Genomic DNA, 24,708 nt, shown 5'->3' with positions numbered 1-24,708 from the left:
CTTCTGTACCTTCCATATTCGTTCACTTAGATACATGAAATTAACTGAAACTCGAAAATCAATACATTTTATAAAAAATCAACAATGGCGGACTATGCAGTATAGGCTTTGCTCATTGTTGGAGGCCGTACGGTAACCTTTATTTAATTTTTGTTTAGTTATTTGGTCATGCGAAGAGTTGAACTTGTCTAATTCGCAATCAAACCACTTCTTTGTCATGAGAACCCACTCATGCACTTCACGATTCTTTTAAAGTAGTCACACATTTTCTGACTACATGTATGGCCAATAACTATTCCACAAAGAAAAGTGTGGTACAAATATGAACATATCGACTATAGGGTATGGTCTCTCTATCTCTAACTATTTAGGGCATACGGAGATTACTTATATCCACTTTATTTTAAATCTGAATAGGGGATAGTTTTCTCATTGACAATCATACCACATCTCCTTATTTCTATATTCATTTGACTAGAACACACCCGCGAAATCGCGGGCATTCAGAGCGTATTTGAAAGGATGTAAAGTGTTGTAGGAAGAATTTTGTAAAAGATTTAATGACTTGAAAATTTCAGGAAAAGTATCAAAAGTCATAGGTACTTGGGGACAGGAAAATGTTTTTTTTTAACCCTCCTCCTTTATTTCCAAAATTCCCTTTTTTTGTTTTCTATTAATTTCATTATGAACATACATTTAGTGTTCATGTATAATGAACATTCCAGTCAGGAGCCAGTAATTCAGTGATAATTGTTTTTCGTTCATTTTTGGTACATAAATAAGGCTGTTAGTTTTCTCATTTGAATTGTTTTACATTGTCATTGCGGGGCCTTTTATATCAGACTATGCAGTATCGGCTTTTGCTTATTGTTGAAAGCCGTAATGTGACCTTTAAATGTTAATTTCGGTGTCATTCTGGTCTCTCGTGGAGAGCTGTCTCATTGGCATTCATACCACATCTTCTCTTTTTTTTAAAATAGTTAGTGACTTGAGAATTTCAGAAAAGGTATCAAAAGTCATAGGTAATTTGGGACAGTATAATTGTTTTTCTAGCCCGGCTCCTCCTTTTTCCACAAAAAAAATCCTTTTTTTTTTTTGTTCTCTATTAATTTAAATTACACATGGATATTTTTAGCGCTTAGCTGTATATTATGAGCATTCATAAAAAGGGGGGGGGGGGGGTCGGGGCAGAGGCGGATTTAGGGGGCCCGCCCCCCCTTTTCTGGAAAATAGTTGGTTGCTTATAAAGGGAAGCACTGATGCATGACCGGAGCGGGCCCCTCTTAGGCAGTCAACGGGCCCCTGCGTATGGAAATTTCTGGATCCGCCAATTCGGAGGGGCCCTAATCCCAATATCCCGGGCTTTAAAACATGAAATCCCGAGGTTCTGAATTTATTATACAAATTAAATATCTCGACATCCCGAAATTCGAAAAAAGAAATCCCGGATCCCGAAATGGTCAATCCTGAAATTTCGGTCTTAAAAACACCCGTTCCAGACGTTCTGTTCTTTTTACAGTCAATTCTCAGTTTAATTATTGATCTACAGCGGTCATTGATATATATTTCAGACTCTCTCTATTTAATAAACCCTGTGACTGCCGTGGATAGTGAACTTGAAAATGATATCAGACAGAAAATACACTTTTTTTCGTAGTATATATGTATTTGTTTCAAAGTAAAAAGAAAAACGCAAACCGGAGGATCTAATCTGACTTAAATTCTCAGTTTAATAATTGATCCACAGCGGTCATTGATATATTATTCAGACCCTCTCTATTTAATAAACCCTGTGACTGCCGTGGATAGTAAACTTGAAAATGATATCAGACAGAAAATACACTTTATTCGTAGTATATATGTATTTGTTTCAAAGTAAAAAGAAAAACGCAAACCGGAGGATCTAATCTGACTCAGATTTCGTCCAATGACGGATATAAGACAGAAAATACACTGTATTCGTAGTATATTAATGTATGTTCAAAGTATACAGAAAAACGCAAACCGGAAGTCTAATCTGACTTAAAATTTCGCCCAATGACGGTAACATATCTGGACGTCTTTTTTCTCGTTTTTCACCCAAAATAACTCAATCTGAATATCCATATGAATGGATGACAAATGCGATTATGCACTGTACCCATATGACACAGAGGCATGATGATTAATTTATTGTGGAAAGAAGAGAAGCGACACCCAAAATGAGGTCTTCTCGTTTAATAGTATAGATACAAGAAAGAGAGACTTCGGAGTTTGTGATTAAACCACTATGATTTACGTGAATCATTTGCTATGCAGTGCTCTATGTTACATCGTTTAATAATTATAGTGGGTTACGATGCAGATTTTGAATCACACACAAGTATTGCTTCAGGGACCGAAAAACCAGATGCAGCCGTTGCAGCCTATGATACATGTACGTAAGATTTATAATTCTCATTATTTGAAATACTAAGAGATACATTCTACAGGAAGGTAGGCCAAGTTTTGTTTATTGTATTAGTGGTTTGGAACCGTTACATTTGCATGGTTACTACAGACAATATTTTTCTATATTCATCATTGAGCAAATGCCAATGAATAAACTATTAGTACTAATAATTATGCTTTGGTTTTTTTTTGGATTACAAATCTGCTTACTTCTTGAAAAATAATACAACACCAGAGGTACATTATTTGACGTCACTGTCTTTTATTAAAAGGTATTGTTTTATTTGTATAAATACTTAATTTCATAAGTAATCAAAATATACAGAAAAAAAATGCATTAAATTATTATCAATAATTGCAATTGTCACGTTTGTCATCTTCGCTAGAAATTGGTAACGATCCACTGCCCTTAACCCCACCCTTGGCAGGTTAAGCCAACATTTGTGAGAACAATGTTGCGCCATCTATCGATTGATTAAAGTCATACATTATTGTTGACCAATGGTAGCACTTGAACTCTCCTCAGTGTGGAGGGGCAAACACGGTATACTCATGGTTGTATAAAAATAAATATATATATAATTGTTTCCATCTTCTTCTCGGTGAAAGAGACGACTTCCGCTTTTGGTAAACATAAGTCCACTGAATTGCCAAGTGCAAATCCCTTCTAAGTTCCTGCATAGTTTGTCTCAATGAGAACCTCATATGTAAGCTATGTTGTCCGAGCATGTGTTTCAATTTTAAAATTGTCAAGGCGATGATCCTGAAATCAATAATAACAATTGTAAGGAGTGATGTCCTATTATATTAGCCTGAATTATATTTATTCTTAAATATGCTTTAATAAACTTATTCTAAAAGGTTACCAATTTAACACCGTGTACTAACTAGATCACTGAATATTGTTTTTATTGGTATTAGATTGAAAGCAAACTAAATAATATTGTTATATAAATATACATATTCAAGGATGTTCAATCTGTCGATACCTGTATAAATTTTGGCATTACACAATGTATCATGTTTTTTCTGTTTATGACGTCTTTACACTAAATCCATTGGATGTTGAATTTGTACTGATTGATACTTTAGTCTGATAGCATGATTTGTTTTATTATTTGTTACTTTGAACAAGCTGCCAGTAACTGTGAGTACTCTCAGGTCTGTACTTAGTGTCTTTTTGTGTCGGGATATACAAGTACCTGGCCACGTCCACTCTGTAGTATGTGTATTTGTATCCATCTGATGAGTTAAGCCTTTTTCAACTGATTTTTTTTATAGTTTTTTTCATTTTTTTTGTACTGTCACACAACTGCCCTAAGTTAAGGGAGGGTTTGGATCCAGCTAACATGTTTAAATTAGCCACATTCTGTATGAATGAGCCTGTAATTCAGTGGTTGTTGTTTGTTTATGTGTTACATATTTGTTTTATCGTTAATTTTTTGTATATAAATTTGGCCGTTATATTTCTCGTTTGAATTGATAACATTGTCATTTTAGGAGCTTTTCTCATTGTTGAAGGCTGTACGGTGACCTATAGTTGTTAATTTAAAAGACTTTGAAACTGATAAAAAATTTAAAAAAAAAAAAAAACTTTACAGAAATAATGACTGCCATAGATTGACTGACATTTGACTTTGGAATTTCCAAAATGGCTGTCGTTTCCATAAAAACAATTAAAAACAGCACACATGTTGAAAATTGAAGAACGATTCAAACGCTTTGGTGGCAATTTGACGGACAATGTCAGCATCCGTTATTGCTTGCAATGCCAATGGGAATTCTAGTGGCTATCATTACATTTTTTACTTTTTGTCATACAGCTATTGAAGTATTTTAAAGATATTTATTGATCTATAGCTTTTAAATATTTAGGGTTGTGTGATCGTGATTAAGATCACTTCATAAATGAGGTGCATTGGACTCTTCACATTTATAAAGTCTTATTTCATTGATAAATTTTAAAAAATTGGTAAGATCTACTTACATTTTGAAATGCCATTAAGCTAAACCTTTATAAAGCTTCTTAAAAAAATCTACAAGAAAAAATCTACAAGTTAGTATAAAAAAGACAGTTTTCCATAATATGTCTATAATTTCCCACATAGATATAGGAAGATGTGGTGTGAGTGCCAATGAGACAACTCTCCATCCAAATAACAATTTAAAAATTAAACCATTATAGGTTAAAGTACGGCCTTCAACACGGAGCCTTGGCTCACACCGAACAACAAGCTATAAAGGGCCCCAAAATTACTAGTGGATTTTTGTATACATGTATCTACAATAACATACATGTACATGCATTTATCGTGGAACTATTTATTTTAAGCCAATTTAGATATTGTTGTCTTGGAATTGCTGCTAAAGTTAACTCTTTTTTTGTAATTTCGAGTACATTCTTGAAAGTATCTTCTATATCATTTTCTATGAATTTCCCCGATGTAATGGGTAGCAACTTGTGGGAATATGGGTTAGCGACACTCAGGTGCTATGGGTTTTGTAACGACGTGCGTTAACTAATCAAAATCCTAGAAATATACTAAGCCGGGGATAAAGTAATAGGCTGCTCAGTTGGTCACAGATACTCAGGTAGCAATACACAGTCAGGAGTTTAGTTTCGCATTTTGTCCCCGGTGGATTTTTCAAATATAAATGAACTTCATTTTAAGCCGAGTACTAATTAACCACTAATGTAGCCTTCAAAGATGGTTTATAAGAACATTAAGTTATTTTATACATGTTTTATGGGCTAGACCGGCCATCGGTACAGAAACTAATGTAATGTTTTAAAAACATTTTTTTTTCTACACGAAGTTTTTGACGCAATGAGATGAAAGACATATGATTTTCATTGGATTTATTGAAAGATATATCTAAAAAGTTTCAGAAAAGGTATGACTTCGAACAATTGAATGCTACTTTTGGCCAAATTTTAAGGAAATATGTGACATCTTTTCCCCTCATTTTGTAATATTTTATAACAAATAAATGCAGGTTGTTGTCATGGATACACCTAAAAGAAATCATATTTTACCATTTCATATACTGGATATGGAAGATTTTGATAACATACATAATTATTATTATGCACATATATGACACAAACAGTAAGCTTAATATTGCAAGAAAGCAATGAAAAGGGGATGGTAAAATTTATGAGGAAAATTTTTAATATTTTTTCCTAACTGTTGTTACCTCAATGCTATTTATATCTTACCAATTAAAGGCTTGAAAGGATTCTCGGTAGCTGACAATTCGTTTTGCCCCTGAAAAAAGAGAATAACTCATGTTTACATAAGGTCCATTTCAAATATGTCATGTATTTGAATTTTTTTATAATCTTCATAAAAAAAAACTAAAAATAAATAAATTGCAATTAGTTTCAATTAGTTGTTTAATTGCTAGGTTCCAAAAGTTAAACGATAGATTACAGAATGCTCATTGTACATGAAACACGCCTTTTGATAATTTAAAAAATAGCGGTTACAATAACTCAACAGCTAAGCTGGAACACTGATGCTGTCTTAATTTGAGGTTTAAGTTTATATCTAGTAAATGTGCATCACCTCTAATACAATGATTAGTCCGCTTTCGCCTGTGGGATTTTCTCACTGTAGAGAAGATTCAATGGTTGAATTGGGCTATTTTCTGCTCTTTGGGCAGGTTGTTGTCTCTTAGACACATTCCGAGTTTCCATTCTTCATTTTTTAAGCATATTTAACAAGTCATCAAGCCTTATTCGAAATGTTACTAGTATTATGTTTAAATTTGTTCATTTACGGAATATCTCCCCCTCGTACAAAGTAAAATAGTGTAAACACGTAAATATATATACATGCTTTGCAATCAGTCTATAAAAAAAACCCTTTCAACTTTCAACTACCCCCACCCCATCCACCCAAACCGAATGAAAATAATTGACGTCAGACTAATTTAAAAGTTTGATCGATGGCTAGGAAGTAGTTACAATCATATTCTTCAAAAAACCCAAGGACTTCCGGTTACAGCGGTAGACATAACCACTTACCCTTTCCTTTCCGAAATACATGTACGCCAGCCACACAAACAATATCAGGAACAGAAATGGCAATATCATCCAACGTCGGCTTAAAATCTCACTCATGTACAAAGAGGATTTTCGACCAGTAAATAAAGTGAACATAAATTTTATTCTCACTGTCGTACATGCAGGATCAATTCTATTAGTTCGATTTTTCTCTCTCTCTCTAAATCATATACGCATTAGATGACTGAGACAGGGTATCATGCAGCTAACATTTGCATATGTAAATCTTCGTTTGTTGTTTTTCTTTTTTGCAAAATCAGTGAACCATGCATTTAGCAATTTCTTATTTTGGCAAAACAATTGCTTCATCCAAGGAAAGATCTCTCTAGATGATCCTTTCGTTCCCTTTCTTTGTTTACGTAGCTGAGTTTTCCGTTCATTCAGTTTTCTCCTACCGTTTGCCTGAAAGTATAATTACCGTTATTGATACATGTCGTTAATTGCAAAATATTGTATAATATGTTTAAAGAAACAGAAAATAATGTGGATAATGCTCATTGGCGGATCTAGGGGGTGGTGGGGTGGTGGTGGTGGTGGTGGTGGTGGGGGGGGGGGGGGGGGGGGGGGGTGGAGGTTAGAACCCCTCGATTTTTGGACGACCAATGCATTTGAATGGGGCAGGTGGTTGGAACCCCCCTTTTTTTAAATGGCTGGATCCGCCCCTGATGCTTATGCACACTTTCAAATCAAACCATCATCACTAATTTTCAAAAAAGAAATCGTATTTGAACTTATATCAAACCGGTTATGTGATATATGTTTAAAGGACTAACACTGTGATTCGTTTGTATAAGCGAACAAGCAGACTAAGACAAGACCAGGCCTTGAAGCCATAAAACTTTGCTCAGTGCCCGGAGCACAAAAAACCATGCTCGAAACATGAATTCGACCATTTTGATTCACTGATTTTTGAGTCTGAGTACAAAAATCATGCTCGAAAGTTTTATGACCGTGAGGCTTGGTCCTTTCTTTTTAAGCAGAATAATGGACTAAATACATGACTGGCCATGCGAAAACAACTTTGGTTAACAAAAATGTTTAACATTCCCGTAATAGCACTAGTCATTTCAATATATTAGGGAAAAGACATGGGGTGACCTTAAGTTGTTAATTTCTGTATCATTTTGGTCTCTTATGGACAGTTGTCTCATTTGCAATCATACCACATCTTCTTTTTTATTTTAAAAGATTTTAACAAATTTATTAGAATTCATTAGTTTCCATATCGTCGCTATTGGTATTATCTTTGAATGTCGATGCATATAATACCTCAAGTAAGGCTCTCATATTGAAATTTAGGATAAAAAAAGGAAAACAAAACTTGAAATCCGTTTATAATTGATTTGTTGGCGTGTTTATAAGCTTTAAGGGGCTATCATATGAATTGTATGGGTAATAGGATGGTGGCGATGAAATGAAAAAAATATTAAAAAAACGGCTATTCTTGGTGGTTGTAATCTGTTCTGCCTTTTTATTTTTGAATCTATTCATACAGCCTTTTTTATTACTTTATTCTGACCTTTTATTTTTAAAAATCGTCATCCTGCCTTTCTTTTTGCGTACATTGTTTTAAAATATACGCCGTTCTTTTAAACGTATTACAAATGCACATCTCGGTAAATTGTCAGTTTACATTTTAACCTAGTAGTCTAGACAATTGTCGTTGTAAAAAAAGTAATAACATCTATAATACTAAAATTACGAGGTCCAATTTGTCAGCCGTCATCACGTTAAAACGACGAATCACAGAATTCAACTTTATATATAACTAATATAGTACAAAGGTGTAGATTAAAAATTACACCAATCCAGTTCCTTTTGTTTACCACGCAATTAATATTGCCAATAATTAAGAGGTTCCGGGTCGAGTCCGATACCGATACCAATAGTATATTCACCTGTTACATATTACCTTATCTGTACGTTTCGCATCTGACAGGCGCACCACCAACGGGTGTATTCACATATACACGGGTCATAATCACTACTTAATTGTCAAATTGTTATCTATTGTAGTATTTTAATCAGAACTTTTTAAGATAACAATACGAATACTAAAATTCTGGACTAAAAATAAGGCGTATAGGTACAGTTTTCAATTTGTTAGTGGCAAGACGTAAAAACAGCGAATCAAAAAATTCAACTTTATTTATAACTAATATAGGACAATGCTGTTGATTAAAAAAAAACTCCATTCCAGGACCTTTTGTTTTCCAAATAATTAATATTACCAATAATTGGTAAGTTCCAGTTCGACGAGTTCAAACAGAAAGATTTGAAAGCAGAGAAAAACTGTCACGGTATCTTATAACGGCATGACTTTATCAGATGACAATACTTATACTAAAATAATATAATATACTTTAATTCAGTCACGGACCCGTGATATCACGAGTGTGTTCTAGTTGTTTTTATATATATAAAAAAGCACTAACTTTTAAAAAAGCAACCAAGGTAAAATTTAGAAACTATATCAACAACACCATGTTTGGGTAATGTTGTAGACTATTTAAACAGAGTTATATAAATATTGAAATGTCCTTGTGTTTAAATAATAAAGTAAGATCAGATTCAATTCGTCAGATGGTGAAGTACTATAAAGAACATTAAACAAAATAAACACAAACGCTGTGGTTTATGCTGTAGGCTATTTTAACAGATTTATCATAAATATTAAATGTTCAAAGATTGTATTGCAAATAAACTCAGTGCACGTGTTAGTTTACTTAATTTATACAAGTGCACAGTCACATAACACTTAGGAAAGGTTCGAATTATCGAAAAGAAGCAAACAGTAAACATTCTGATCATTGTCATTTTGTTTTAAAATTAGGGATAGAACAGATTAAACTCGTCAAATGGTGAAGTAATATAAGAACATTAAACAAACTAAATGCAAACGCTGTGTTTTAAGGAGTGAGAGCAAAGACACAACCACGATTCGACTACGAATAAAACTATAGATTAGTTACAGCCAATTTCTTTGGGTGTGTAGGCAGATGTAATATTTTTGGTTAGCCTGCTTGTTAGCTGAACCATGAAGTTATTGTTAGGTTAGGTAAACTACCCTCCACTACTGAAGAGTAGTCTTGTCCGATAGATAACTAATGTATATGCCTGTAGGACTAGGCTAAGCTAACCAAATATATTACCTTTAACTACACACTCATTGAAATAGGCTGTAACACTAACCACCATGGCATGATCTCAGCTGCGTTAGCTTTAGCATATCATTTATAATAGATATGAGTCAATGTGTAGGTTTTTTCTTCTTCATGTTTCGATGATTATTATTATCGTATGATTCTATATATAACCTTATAAAATGTTTTGAAATTTACCTTTATACATTAAAATAATAAATTTTGTCACTTACCTTTTTCAATGTGGTCCTGTTTTATTACCAGGTATAACAACATCCGAATGATCTAGAATGATAAATTGGTCGGCATTTTACAATTATATTAATTATTGTTTAGACTTTCAAGCTCAGAAATATAAATATTGTGTATTATCCGGCCAAATACTAGGACGTTAAATAATATAAAATTTAAATGTCCTATAATGTAGTTATAAGGTGGCGGGTGGATGTCAATGTAAACATCTTAATTATTAATAGAAATACTGTGTATTTTAAATATCATGAATGTAACGTGACACGTATCAATGACCGATCAAGCTATTGTAAAAGAACAAAGACCAAAAAGTTTTTTTCAAATGATACTAGAGACACGACCGTCAAACGAAAAATTATATTCTCTGACGATACGATTATACACACGGCCATACTAAAGCCATCATGGATAAGTTTAAGTCAGAAGTGATACATGGCATAGATAGTTTAATTTAAGTGTCCGCATGAGGGTGTGAATAGAGGTCATACATTTCTGTAATATGTACCCTTTAAAATCATTTTTCTCTATCTTACTGCACAATAAAATCGACCCTTAAGATAACGAATAAACGGTTCCCCCCCCCCCCCCGAATCTTATCGTTTAATAGCACGTGGATAATTCTTGCTCTAGTCCAAGTCGATTACGATTGGTTGATGGGTGGTTGCTTAACGTCCAGTGGCAAATATTTCATGCATGTTTTTCCCTTTCTTTTGCATCAGATTTAAATTAGGCAGAGTTTGAATGATCTGATTTTAACTGACACAAAATTAAAAAAAAATCTTATGAAAATAAAGAATTATGAACCTTCTTTCCGTTTCAACTACAATGTATGTCATAATTATGAGAAAAAAACCACCTCAAGATATAGTAATTTCTATCTTACTAGATGAGATGTTTAATGAAGAAGGTTTTTAATTCGAAAAATGTGCGTTTAATTCCAGTACGTTATGTCTATAGTATCATGGCAAAACCTGATTGATGTTAGTATATTTATTGGAAATTTACAAGTTCGTCGTACTAATATCTTCATTTAAAGTAAACACTTAATAAAAGTGCTGTCAGACTTGAGTTTGTCTTACAGCTTTAGAGTTATGTATCGTGTAAAATTGAACGGAGTAGTTATAAAATGCTTAGATTTCAGAGGCTATCAAATATTTTGGTAAACTAATAAATGCTATAATAAATTTATTTTTCTGACAATTGCCGGCATTTATATATTTACTAGAATCACTTAAATTATGCAAAAACTATAAATTTTAATTGTCTGAAACATATAAAAAAATGTAGGTTGAAAACTGGTTTGAATAAATACACTGACATGAGTTTGTTTGGTCATACCAAATATTTGATTGGAGCATAATACACGTATAAATGACAAGCAATTGGTTTTGCATTTTATACTTATTAAATATTAGTTTTACTGTACATTCTTTTAAAAGATAAGACATGATGGTTATACAACCAAGTGGGCCAGAATGTTTCCTTCAAAAGTAGCGCAAGGTTGGCAAAGTATAACTCGCCCGGGAAAACTGTCATGCAAAGATAAGAAAATAAAATAAAGCGAGGACTTCATTAATACCATAATATAAAAATATAAAATAAACACCAAGAGGTATAAAATATACGGTTTTTACTTGTTAGGCACGAATCTATTTTTTTCAAGCTTTTTTTAAAATCGTTTCGGGAAATTATATTATGGATAGCTTGAAATCGAAAGTATTATACCCTTTCAATTAAATGTCTTTTTTATAAATACCGAAGCATCGACCCTTAAATGTCAATAGCAACATTGTGAGTTACAGAATATACCGTTCCACGTAAGATACCCCTTTCTCTCTCCACCATTTAAAATCTTATACTTAAGTGGGTGCTTATGAGGTCGAGCATAATATTAATCATAATATTAATGGCAGCACTCCTTTTGCGCCAATTACTGTTTTTCAGGGGTATCATTTGCGCAAAAAAAAAAATCCAAATGTTATTGCGCCAATATTCGGAACTCGTTTGCGCCAATTTACCTGTACACATATCTATCATAAATAATAATGATTAATATATATTTATTCTTATTTTTGGCTTAAAAAATATCATATGTTCGGAGATATTTCACCATGAAGATGAGCGAGCATCTGGAGAGAAATGACTTACAACGCATTAGACAGTCAATGAACAGAGAGAGAATAAAATGTAAATGCATTGCTGAGTATTTAATGAAGATATGCGAATAGAGAAGAAAATAGAAACTTTTGCTGATAATGTTTTAGTCACATATATTGATGATACAGTGATTTGTTCCCAACCATGCATATGGGCTTTATTATATATAATTAGGAATTATTATGAACTGTTTTATGCATTTCATCCTTTAATTTTTGCGTTTTTTGACAATTATGTGACGTTACAAACTATTTCGAATAAAGGAGGAGGGAAGTCATTTTTCTTCTAATTGGCGCAATCGTATGTTTTACTTTTGGCGCAAATGATATCATGTAATTTTAAAACATGTGGCGCAAACGTAGCATTTGAAAAAAAATGTTGTGGTGCAAAAGGACGCATTTTTGGCGCAAACGGATCTCTCCCAATATTAATATCTTTATGACTAGCTTGTCAACACTGAGTTTGTGAGTTTAAATCCCGAACATGGCAGGTGCACTCGACTCAAATTTTTATTGATAGGTTCTCTCTGGCTTCCTCCACCAATAAAAAATTATCGCAACGAAAAAGCACAATAGTGTTGAAAGTGGCGTCAATCAATTAATCAATCTAATACATGTGCCTCTCTTGTTCTTGTATGTCGCTCAATAATTAACCTAAATGTACTGATATACACCGTAAAAGTCGTGCTTAGAAATTAAACACTTGTTTTACATTTTTAGATCTTGACGTGTTTAGGATTTTGTTTAATTTCTAAACACATTTCTCAGTAAGCACAAATAGCTAAACATAACTTAAATTTAAACACTTTTAATGTTTAATGTTTAAAATAATGAAAGTGTTTAGAAATAAAACACTTTTTTTTAAGCTACCACAATTCTTAACACATTGCACTGAGACACGTTTAGACTTAAACATGTACAAAAAAAGAACATACAAGATGTCCTTAGAACTGTGTTTAGGATCTTAACATCGTTTTTACAGTGTATAAACAGTTGCATATACGTTGCTTTAAATAGTGTTAAACACCCCCACCATTCAATACTTATTTAATTCTTCTTCCTGTATGTGTCACGAAAGTACAATGATACCTAATGGACTAGTATTACAGTTGCATATTGCAGCCAATCTCGTCATTTAATACATATTTAATTATTTTTCTGTATGCCACTTAACAGTAAACCATGATTAACCAAAATGTATACTCATATATAACAGTTGTACAGTGGTGGATTCAGCGGGAGGAGTTCCTGGGGTTGAGATACCCTTTTTTGGACGATCAATGCATTTGAATGGGGACATGTAGTTGGAAACCCCCATTTGTCCTGGGCTAGGATCCCTTCTCTCTTCAAATGGATGGATCCACCCCTGGTTGTATGCAAGTGTTTTGCATCCGATAGTGTTAAAACAGAATATGATACTAACCTTTTCCAAACTTCATGTACATTATCCAAACACAGAATACAATAAATAAGTAAGGGACAATCAACCATCGTTTGTATGCTAGTACCATTAGACTCATTCTGAAATAAATACGTTTTTAGATAAATGAATTAATTTATCAGGTAGTCTTTATTACACACCGTAGTGTGTTAAAGTAACTTTATTAGAAATGTTCAGATATATGATATCTTAAGTCTCTCATAAATCTTTTTTTAAATCGATGCACACTTTACAAATGGTTTAAATGATTTATAGGTTATTTTATTCTTTCTGTTGTTTGATTTTTTCAAGTGATTGTTAGAACAAATGTTTATTTACACAATATATAGTGCCAAAGCTACCGAAAAGGTTGTTTAAGCGCAATAAATCTTTAATATTTAAATCCTTTGCGTTCAGGTTAGTTCTAGTTTTTGAACCTCCAAAATATCAAAAAAAAAAAAAAGATCCGATCTGATAAAATTGTGAACTTTCTAACCATATATATTGCATGAGTCTTTAAACATGACTGTATATTATATTATTATGATATCGTTAATCTCTAAACAGCACAAAAGAGTATGTATACATCTTTATTTTTATTTGGCAATAAATATTACAATACCTGTGTAATATCCGATGTACGTAATTCATAAATTTAATTATTTATCTGTGTAATATCTCATGATGTAATTATGATCCATAAATATAATTGTCTGTTTAGCACTGAGCAAATTAAGAGCAGTGCTAGAAATTCAAGGTGGTATTAAATATTTAAGTGGGAAAGCGCCAACAGACCAACATTAAATAGTATAATGATCCGATTGCATGGTAGATATAATAGGTTGTCCATAAATACAAACTTTAAGGTAATATCAGAGGGGGCTCTGACTGGCCTAAAAAAAGAGCACCCATGCTTTAGTGATTCGCTATAATTATATCAACCAAATTTGTCCCACAATGACATGTCGACCCAGTCCCTCTGAATCCGCATATGGATATAACAATATTATTATTCGTGTAATACTTTAATATATAGTTAATGTTTAAACCAAAAATATTATGAACTTTATAGAAAAACCAAAAATGAAATAAATATGATTTGTTTACCTTTTCATTACTCTTCTCCTCGTGATATTGAAATTGAGTACTAACCTTGAACTTTTGTCGTTGAACTAAGACAATACCAAACAATAATAAAAAGTGAAGTAAAATCACTTGCTCTGTTAAATAATCCAGTTAAGACAAAAAAACTACTCAGATCTGTGAATTTATACAGTCTGGAAAAGCAATGACGTCCAGAATTATGTTGAATATAATCTGCTCGTTCTATATTCTCCTCTGTAATATTGTAAAGTCTTTTATTCCTTGACATATACATCACACGCGTTATCCGTTCGATGTTCATTCATGTATGCAATACAGTATGAAGAACTATTTAAATTTTCAGTCTTGTACATGTATGTACAGGTGTAATCAACACCTTTCTATTGATATTAGTTAATTATTTAAGCAGATATAATTCGAGAGTGTACAATTAAAGAGACATTGATTATTTGATGCCAGTAATGAGTTGTCCGTTACAAAAAGTGAACTCTTAATTGGGCAGTCCATGTCATAATTGGCATATGCTTTCTTTGTTAATACCGCGTTGACCTACTTATTTTAAAACTGTTGTTACAAGGACGTTTGTATTTGTAATTATCAATTGTTTGCTCATTTCAAATCCCTTATACGTCGATGTCCATTTAAACCAATTAAATCACCGAGGACATTGGACGACAGATTAAATTTTAGACAAAATATATTCAGTCTATGGAAGAAGCGTATCGATAATAACTTTTCTTATATCATATAGCGATATTTTCTAATATCAATTGTAAACATGCAGACATTCCGTGCAGAAAATGTTGTTTTCGGCAACGAAAAATTAAGAAAATTCTAACTTTAAAACTTATTGTTCAAATATAAACAACAATTGAGTCTAAATATACATTCAGAAGGTTGTAGAAGCAAACGTTTATGTCCGTGTAAAATTTGAAGTGCTTTGTTTTTCTTATAAACATACATGTACATATACAAATGCTATTATTTCAAATATCAATGCGATACTTTTAAAATATCATAGCGTTTTTTTTTATTATATCAATATGCACTTATTAGTATTAATATTTGACTGCTGTACCCATATTTTGACAATCTTACCTACTATGTCTTTTTTGAACGCATCGTTGTAAATCAGACAGAATTTGTTGAGACTGTCATACACGTGAGAGGTTTATCGCTATAAAACCAGGTTCAATCCACCATTTTCAACATTTGAAAAATCCAGTACCGATGGGGTTAAATAAACAGTGTCATAATCAAATAGCTAAGTTTCAAAATTATTGTTCACATATAACATTTAGCAAATTTTATAATGAACGCACCGAAATTATATCTGATATGCTCGCAAAGCACGCATGGAAGACTTTCTTTATTGATAACAATGAAACTAACTTGTGACAAAGATGAATCATATTGTCCTTGTTCAGATTGATTGGACAAAATCTGATAGTACTTTTGAATTTCCTTTTTTAGCTCACCTGGCCCAAAGGACCAAGTGAGCTTTTCCCATCACTTTGTGTCCGGCGTCCGGCGTCCGTCGTCGTCCTGCGTCGTTAACTTTTGCAAAAATCTTCTCCTCTGAAACTACTGGGCCAAATTAAACCAAACTTGGCCACACTCATCATTGGGGTATCTAGTTAAACAAATGTGTCCGGTGACCCGACTAACTATAACCAAGATGGCCGTCACGCCTAGAAATAGAACAAAGGGGTAAAATACAGTTTTTGGCTTATAACTCAAAAACCAAAGCATTTAGAGCAAATCAAACAGAGGTTAAATTGTTGATCAGGCTGCCGTTTCATAAAACGATCGTTAGCGTACGTTTGAACGTTATCCAAACGTAACGCTAAAATTCCGTTTCATAAAACAATCGTACTTTCGATGGTCGTACATTGCGTGTGAATCGCGGACGCTATATTTACGTGTGGTTAAACCTGACGCAAAGCGATCGTTAAATAAAAGATGGCCTCGCCCTCCATACTTTGAGGTACAATCGACGCCAAATCTTTAGACGACACTGAAGGGTTTTCAGGGAAGGATTGAATTCATGGACAATTTAAATGACACATAATCATATCTCGCTACCGTCTTGGTAGACAGAGCATATTTAAGTTTGCAGTTACGCTTTTACCACGCCTTGAAAGGACGACTTTGATAAATTTCTCAAGCTTTGACCTCCTTTCACACTGAATTTCGAGTTAAGTAAAAGAGCATTTGCGTGCTATGTACTTACAATTCATATGTATAACAAGTTATTTCATCAGAACACTGAGAAATATCTGGATCCAAACCATTTGTTTGTGATATATAAACAAAAACATCGACAAATTACATTTGATACCAAAATGATACCGATGACGGTACTTAAAGGTGTCTTCTGACTGTCACGTCCGCGTTTTGGCAGGCAGTGCTTGTTTGTCCAATCATAATAATTCCGGTTGAAATATTTAATAATATTTTTATTTTAATTTTTGTCTACGAGGGCATTTGAAACTATCGAAATCTGTAGCTGTTAGTAGGAATAAAACAGAAAAAGATATGCAAATGGTATAATATTAAAAAGAAAATGTCAGATATTTTTAATACTTGTAGTTGACCTTCTTAATGATAGAAACAACGGACGTGATACCAATATACGACAATTTTTTTTTTAATTTTTGGGGTCGTATAAAAATGATATAGTACGATGGCCAAAGGAAAACTTACCGGAATATAATCCTGAGTGCCTTAAACAATGAGAAACGAAGCATATACTACTTGAAAGAAAGCCATTATAGTATAATTTATTTTTAGTTTGAAGTTTTAAAGTACTGTAAAACATATCTTTTTACAAATTATGACTTGGATGGAGTTTTGTCTCATTGGTACTCATATCACATCTTGTTATATATATATATTTTGCTGAAATGTAATGTCACTATAAACAGCAAGTAAAGCTCAAATTATATTGCATATAATATATATTTCTATAAATGATAAAAAAATATAGTGTTTCTCTCGCTTCATTATGAAAATGGCACCAAAAATTCACGGTGAAAGTAATAGTCAGGCGATAGCAATGTATAAGGGGGTCGTAATGGGGTGCCCTAATTCATGACGAATGACGGTTTTAGGGGTGGATCCAACAATTTTAAAGGAGGCGTCCCAACACAGGATAAAGGTTGTGTTTGTTCAAACTATATAACCAAATTTAAATGCATTGATCAGCCGCAAAAGGGGGGTTCCAACCCCCGAAACCCCCCTGAATCCGCCACTGGGTTTAAAAAAAAAATGCCAAATGACATGAATTGTAATCATAGTTTCGGTGCTTGACGATAAAATGTACATTAACTTTCTTAATGAAGACACCAAAAACGACTGCTTTTGACGAATAATATATTTTTTTCTCCAATAAATAACGGTAACAGATAATTATTTGAGATCTCTGAATCTCGATAATACAGTGGCTGAATGCGGCTATGAAAGAACGAGATAACGACATTTTGTACCTTGTAGAAACGACGTAGTATCCTGAGGTAAAGATATAATATCTTGATGAAACGACATAATGTCTTGAAGGAACGAAATATCATCTTGAGGGAAAGAGATAAATATCTTTTGGAAATGACATGATATCCCGAGGGAACGATACACCTTATTTGTGTATACGAGATGTTATCGTGAGGGCACGAATTCCAGATAAATTTTTAATTCTATCTCATACCATAGGGAAGATGCTGGAATTCCAGACAGTTTTTTTTAACTGTTTCTTATATCCTATGGAAGATGCTATATAGCGGGACGGCTGCAGTGCAGGCGATTTGGTGTCACGATATCACAGTAGCATGGGTTCGAATCCCGGCGAGGGAAGAACCAAAAATTTGCGAAAGCAAATTTACAGATCTAACATTGTTGGGTTGATGTTTAGACGAGTTGTATATACATTATGTACACAGCCATGTATCACCATCATTGATGGCGATCCGATGGATACATCTGGTGTTGGGTTGTCACTGACTCAGACGTACTTATGAATATAATTATTTTCTGTGACTGTATCTTACATTAATTTGTAGGATCCTTTACTATAGATAATTTAGCTGATCTGTAACAATAACATCTTCATGCCTCATATATCATGCACTGTAGTACGCCGCTAGATTAAAACTGACGTGGAAAGGTAACACATGCCCACCGAAAGCTCTTTTTTTAAGAGCCCATGTGGTCGTGTGGTCTAGCGGGTCGGCTGAAGTGCAGGTGATTTGGTGTCACGATATCACAGTAGCATGGGTTCGAATCCCGGCGAGGGAAGAACCAAAAATTTGCGAAAGCAAATATACAGATCTAACATTGTTGGGTTGATGTTTAGACGAGTTGTATATACATTATGTACACAGCCATGTATCACCATCATTGATGGCGATCCGATGGATACATCTGGTGTAGGGTTGTCACTGACTCAGACGTACTTATGAATATAAATATTTTCTGTGACTGTATCTTACATTAATTTGTAGGACCCTATACTATAGATAATTTAGCTGATCTGTAACAATAACATCTTCATGCCTCATATATCATGTACTGTAGTACGCCGCTAGATTAAAACTGACGTGGAAAGGTAACACATGCCCACCGAAAGCCCTTTTTTTTGAGAGCCCAGGTGGTCGTGTGGTCTAGCGGGACGGCTGCAGTGCAGGCGATTTGGTGTCACGATATCACAGTAGCATGGGTTCGAATCCCGGCGAGGGAAGAACCAAAAATTTGCGAAAGCAAATATACAGATCTAACATTGTTGGGTTGATGTTTAGACGAGTTGTATATACATTATGTACACAGCCATGTATCACCATCAATGATGGCGATCCGATGGATACATCTGGTGTAGGGTTGTCACTGACTCAGACGTACTTATGAATATAATTATTGTCTGTGACTGTATCTTATTGTTGTAATGACACAACATAGAAAACTAAAGAATAAACAACACGAACCCCACCAAAAACAAGGGGTGATCTCAGGTGCTCCGGAAGGGTAAGCAGATCCTGCTCCACATGCGGCACCCGTCGAGTTGCTTATGTGATTACAAATCCGGTAAATAGTCTAATTCGGTAGGTCAAATTCATGAAAGGGAAGGGGATTGTAGTTACGACGTAAGAAACATATCCGATATCATTTGTGAAAGGGTTATTCCATAACGATCAACCAACTCGTGATGGCGTCCGTAAAATTTACGAAGGGATGATTTCAACTTCACCATTTGGAACTCTTGGTTTAATAGCTTCCTTGTGAGCAGTAACCCTCTATCAAGAAAAACTTGATAGGAACTGCAAGCACGGGAATATCGTATCAATTGGGAGATATATTCCCTGTATGCAGGTGCTGCTGGAATGTTGCTACTTAGAAATGGAAAGTTCACAATTGGAAAGCTGAAATCATCTCTTTTGTCGTAAAGTTTTGTCTTTAACCGACCCTCATTGTCAATTTGTAGATGTAAGTCAAGATATGAAGCCGACTTAACTGTATCTGTGGTACCCTTTATCTCCAATTCGATGGGATAGATGCGATCCACATAGTCACTAAATTTTGAATTGTTTAGTGAAAGAACGTCATCTATATAGCGGAAAGTAGAGTTAAAGGATATTGCTAACTTCTTATCTTTCTTCCTAAGAAGTTCCTGCAAGGTCAGCCTCATAATAATAAAGAAACAAGTCAGCAAGTAGAGGGGCACAGTTTGTTCCCATTGGGATGCCGACAGTCTGTTGAAAAACACGTCCTCTGAACGTAACAAATATGTTGTCAATCAAGAAATCAAGCATCTTGATAATATCGGTTTCAGAGAAAGTTTTGTTTGAATCAGAGTGATTCTTTACAAAGTAGGATTTATCCCTCCCTAAGACAAGATACTTGTATCTACGTTGGCCATTCTTTTTTATGAAGCAAAGTAATACCAACTCTTTTAATTTGTCTTTTAGTTTGGAATGTGGAATACTTGTGTAAAGAGTAGAAAAGTCAAATGTTTTAATACTGTCACAAGATGAAAGAGAGTTAGATTGTATGTACTCTAAGAGATCTTTGGAATTTTTAAGTATCCACATCTGATTGACGCCACCTCTGGAATAGGCAGTTTCACAATAACTTTGAAGCCCGTCTTTGATTGCTGATAAGATGGATGTTAATAATTTAGAAAGGGGTTTCTTATAGGATCCTACAAATTAATATAAGATACAGTCACAGAAAATAATTATATTCATAAGTACGTCTGAGTCAGTGACAACTCTACAACAGATGTATTCATCGGATCGCCATCAATGATGGTGATACATAGCTGTGTACATAGTAATGTATATACAACTCGTCTAAACATCAACCCAACAATGTTAGATCTGTAAATTTGCTTTCGCAAATTTTTTGTTCTTCCCTAGTCGGGATTCGAACCCATGCTACTGTGATATCGTGACACCAAATCGCCTACACTGCAGCCTTCCCGCTAGACCACACGACCACCTGGGCTCTACAAAAATAGAGCTATCGCTGGCCGTGTGTTACCTTTCCTCGTCAGTTTTAATCTAGCGGCGCACTACAGTACATGATATATAAGGCAGGAAGATTTTATTGTTACAGATCAGCTAAATTATCTGTAGTAACGGATCCTACAAATTAATGTAAGATACAGTCGCAGAAAATAATTATATTCATAAGTATCTATTTTTATCTTTTTAATAATGTTTCTCTTTTTAATAATATTTCTAACTCTTATTTGCCACAGACAAATATTATACTTATAACTATTCAAAAGTGCTCATTCCCACAAAAAAACCAAGCTCAAAATTGGGTGGTTAGACAATATTTTTACACAGCGATGGATGCGCATATACATTGATGATGGGTTACATTAGAGAGAACAGAAATTGGACGTTCTGCTGCAGTGCATATCACTGCGAGAGATATTTAAAAAAAAATCCGGAACCCCAGATTAAAAGTTGAACTGCAACATTGCAAAGGGTTAGTGTATTATTTTTTTTTATCACTAGTTAACAGGGGTTTAAAATGTCCACGATTGAAATCGCATGTACATGTATATTCTAGATAATTTAAACAAAATGTTCAGCAACATTTAAAGGAACCTATCTATTTTTAATCCCAAACATAATTGTTAAAAGTTAAGCAACCTTGTTAACAGTTTAGATTTATATCAAATAGGATGAGAATCCAGGATTTTTAAAGGGGGAGGGCTCTAGCAAGTCAACATTTTTTGGTAAAAATGTATAAGAAAATGACTACGCATTTACCATACAAGTTCCCTGAAAAGGGCGTACCTTCAGCTTCCTTCCCCCAAAAATCTGCCTTTTACATTATGTTAATATATAAACACCTGTCATTTATCAAAAAATCAACATAACTTGAGGTCCTCTGATGTTCAGTACTCCAGTACTTTGATTATAAGAACAGTTTCTAAGTAAGTAAGTAAGTAAGTAAATTTTAGATCTCTTTTTATCCAATTTACATTTTTGCATAATTTGGGGTTACTATTTTTAATTCCTCAATACTTTGTTTTTACGACTATTAGGAACATCCGATTATTTGGTAAGTGAACAATAGAAAAGAATTATATAGATATATTTGCTTAAGAAAATACTTCTAAGGGTTTAAGATGTCAAACCTTATTTATTTCGCTAAGTGTCAAATAAGAAGAATTTCACATCTAATACTTATACTAGTATATTAAAAGTTACATAACATAAAAGACTTTCTAATTATATCTTTTTATACACAAAGCTTTATACAAGAATTAGTTATGTTCGACAATTACATGAAGATTCACTTAATTTTATATGAAGTATTAAAATTTATTTCTTTTTAAAAATATTTAACCTCATTTTACCTTCATTATAGAAGTTTTGAAAATGTGACAAACGAGAGTTAGGCTCTAATCATGATTACTAGTATTAATAGGGAATCACTGAAGCTTGACTGGATGCCCTCCCCACCTCCGTATGTCATTCAGCGGCCCCCACCCTTATGAAAATTTCTAGATCCACCAGGGTGCCGATACCCCTCAAGGTATAGCTACACATATAAAAAGCCAGTGCTACATTATCAGCATGATCGATTCTTGAAATGACTAAAAGTTGGACTTGATCTTTTTGTCCAAGGTTAAACAATACATGTATATGTTGTTTTATAATTTTCAACTCATCATGAACTAGGCAAATATGTTTTTGCCGGCCTATCTTCTCATGATATTCAACGAAAATCTCACCAGATCTTATCTTCACAGATCTTCACATGTTTGTCAATATGGCCAATCATATCAAAGTGTTACTTTTTATCATAACTGTTTATCATGCACAGAACCTGAGTTCACCAATGTATTTTGTAGGTTCGTGTTGCTCATAGAGGTGATTTAGAGCACTCTGTCCCTCCCCTTTTTGTGGGCAAAATTTGATTGCTTATTTAAGGTATCACTGAAGCATAACTAGAGAGGCTCCCTCTTTAGTAGTCGTTGTGCCCCCTTATGGAATTTCTCGATCCGTCACTGCATGGCATAGTTTTATTTTTTATGAAATGGGAAGCCCAAAGGTTACTGTTGTTTTTATCTTTCATTATTTTGACTTTTCTCAATTTATTGGATTTATGGAGTGTGTGCGCATGTGCGAAAATAAACATATACCTTGAAGAGCTCAGAGAAAAAATGATCAAAAACAGATTTTGAAATGTGACCAAACCACAAAACTCATCAGATCTTATATATTTATACTTATATATATATTTATTTATTCAAATATTCCATCGATGTCCTTTTAAACGTCAAAACACAGTGGGGTTGGTTGCCTGGTAATCGTAAACAAAACAAAAGATGGCGGCAATCTTGAAAATCGTAATCGTCTCTATGTGTTTATCAGTCTTAAAAAAAATGAATTGACCTCTCAACATTCCAATCTATTTGTGAGATATAATTCCGTAAGAACACAATGTTCAACACTTATGATCAGCTACGTTCTCAAACAAAACTCCTATCTTAATCATGGTATTGAAATGTCACCAAAATCACCGTCTTCTGCATGGACAAACTTTACACTTATATGTACCTTATTTGCCGGAGATGTACATTTGAACCCAGGCCCGTCTATATATCCATGTGAATATTGTGAAGTGCTAGTTGCTTGGGAACACAAACATGCAATATGTTGTGATGAGTGCAGTATTTGCTATCACTCAGACTGTCTGGAACTTAGTGCCTCTAAATTACGTTACATACAAACTATTAATGTATCATGGATATGCTGTAAATGTAGTACCAAAAATGTGGAGAGCTTCACATACCATTCTTATGAACTAGAAACATCATATCAATTTAGCATACTCAGCTCACTATCATCATTACTGTTCACAGACTCTATGTCAACAATACCACCAATTGACTCTCCATTCGGTCCATCTGTTTTTAGTAGCCCAAAACCAAGAATACTTAATATAACAGGCTTAGTTATTTGAAGATGGGATCCATTAAAACGGTTATCATATTCCTGTTTCATTTCTAGTACAAACCTGTTTTCCCTTTGTGTGTGTTCAGGTGTTAACAACTTTCATGACAGCGTTCATCAAATAGATGATCTCCTTCCTCTATTTAGATGTCAAATAATCAAAACAAGCTTGTCTTTTTCAGTTTGTTTTTTATTGTTGCTGTTGTGGAACTTTTCATTTCAAAATTTTTGTTGTGTATATCTGATGTACAATACATTTTTCAAATCAAAACACATTTTTTTAATATATATTAGAATGGTATGATACAAAACCTTTAACGGGAGGGACTGTGCTTGATTTTTATATATTTTATATGATGACATAATCTTTTAATCAGTTTAATTGAGGTCTGGAACTAGCATGTCAGTAACTGCTAGCAGTCCTTTGTTGACTAATATATCATTGTTATTTTGATTAGTTTCTTTTGTTACCTATTTTGACATCGGACTTGGACTTCTTTTAAACTGAGTTTTACTGTACGTTTGCTGTGCGTTTGTTTATTTTACTTTGGTTAGAGGTATAGAGCGAGAATTGAGATCTTTCAAAACATGTTTAATCCCGCCGCATTTTAATACCTGTCCAAATTTAGGAGCCTCTTGCCTTTAATAATCTTGTTTCCTGTAAATT

The 24,708-nt window shown here is 33.7% G+C and overlaps 1 long non-coding RNA gene across 1 annotated transcript; it reads right to left on the bottom strand.

The window, feature by feature from the left end:
* Positions 1-2,668: 2,668 nt before the first annotated feature.
* LOC134681423 (uncharacterized) lies at positions 2,669-13,688 on the bottom strand. Its single transcript, XR_010100630.1, has 6 exons — positions 13,474-13,688; positions 9,876-9,927; positions 6,461-6,901; positions 5,651-5,699; positions 4,418-4,466; positions 2,669-3,193 (listed from the first exon to the last, which is right to left on the bottom strand). It is a non-coding gene; the product is annotated as an uncharacterized LOC134681423 (long non-coding RNA).
* Positions 13,689-24,708: the final 11,020 nt, after the last annotated feature.

Source organism: Mytilus trossulus, chromosome 8, assembly GCF_036588685.1.
Source record: "Mytilus trossulus isolate FHL-02 chromosome 8, PNRI_Mtr1.1.1.hap1, whole genome shotgun sequence".
NCBI classification, from domain to species: Eukaryota; Metazoa; Mollusca; class Bivalvia; order Mytilida; family Mytilidae; genus Mytilus; species Mytilus trossulus.
This window is presented reverse-complemented; position numbering and strand designations above follow the sequence as displayed.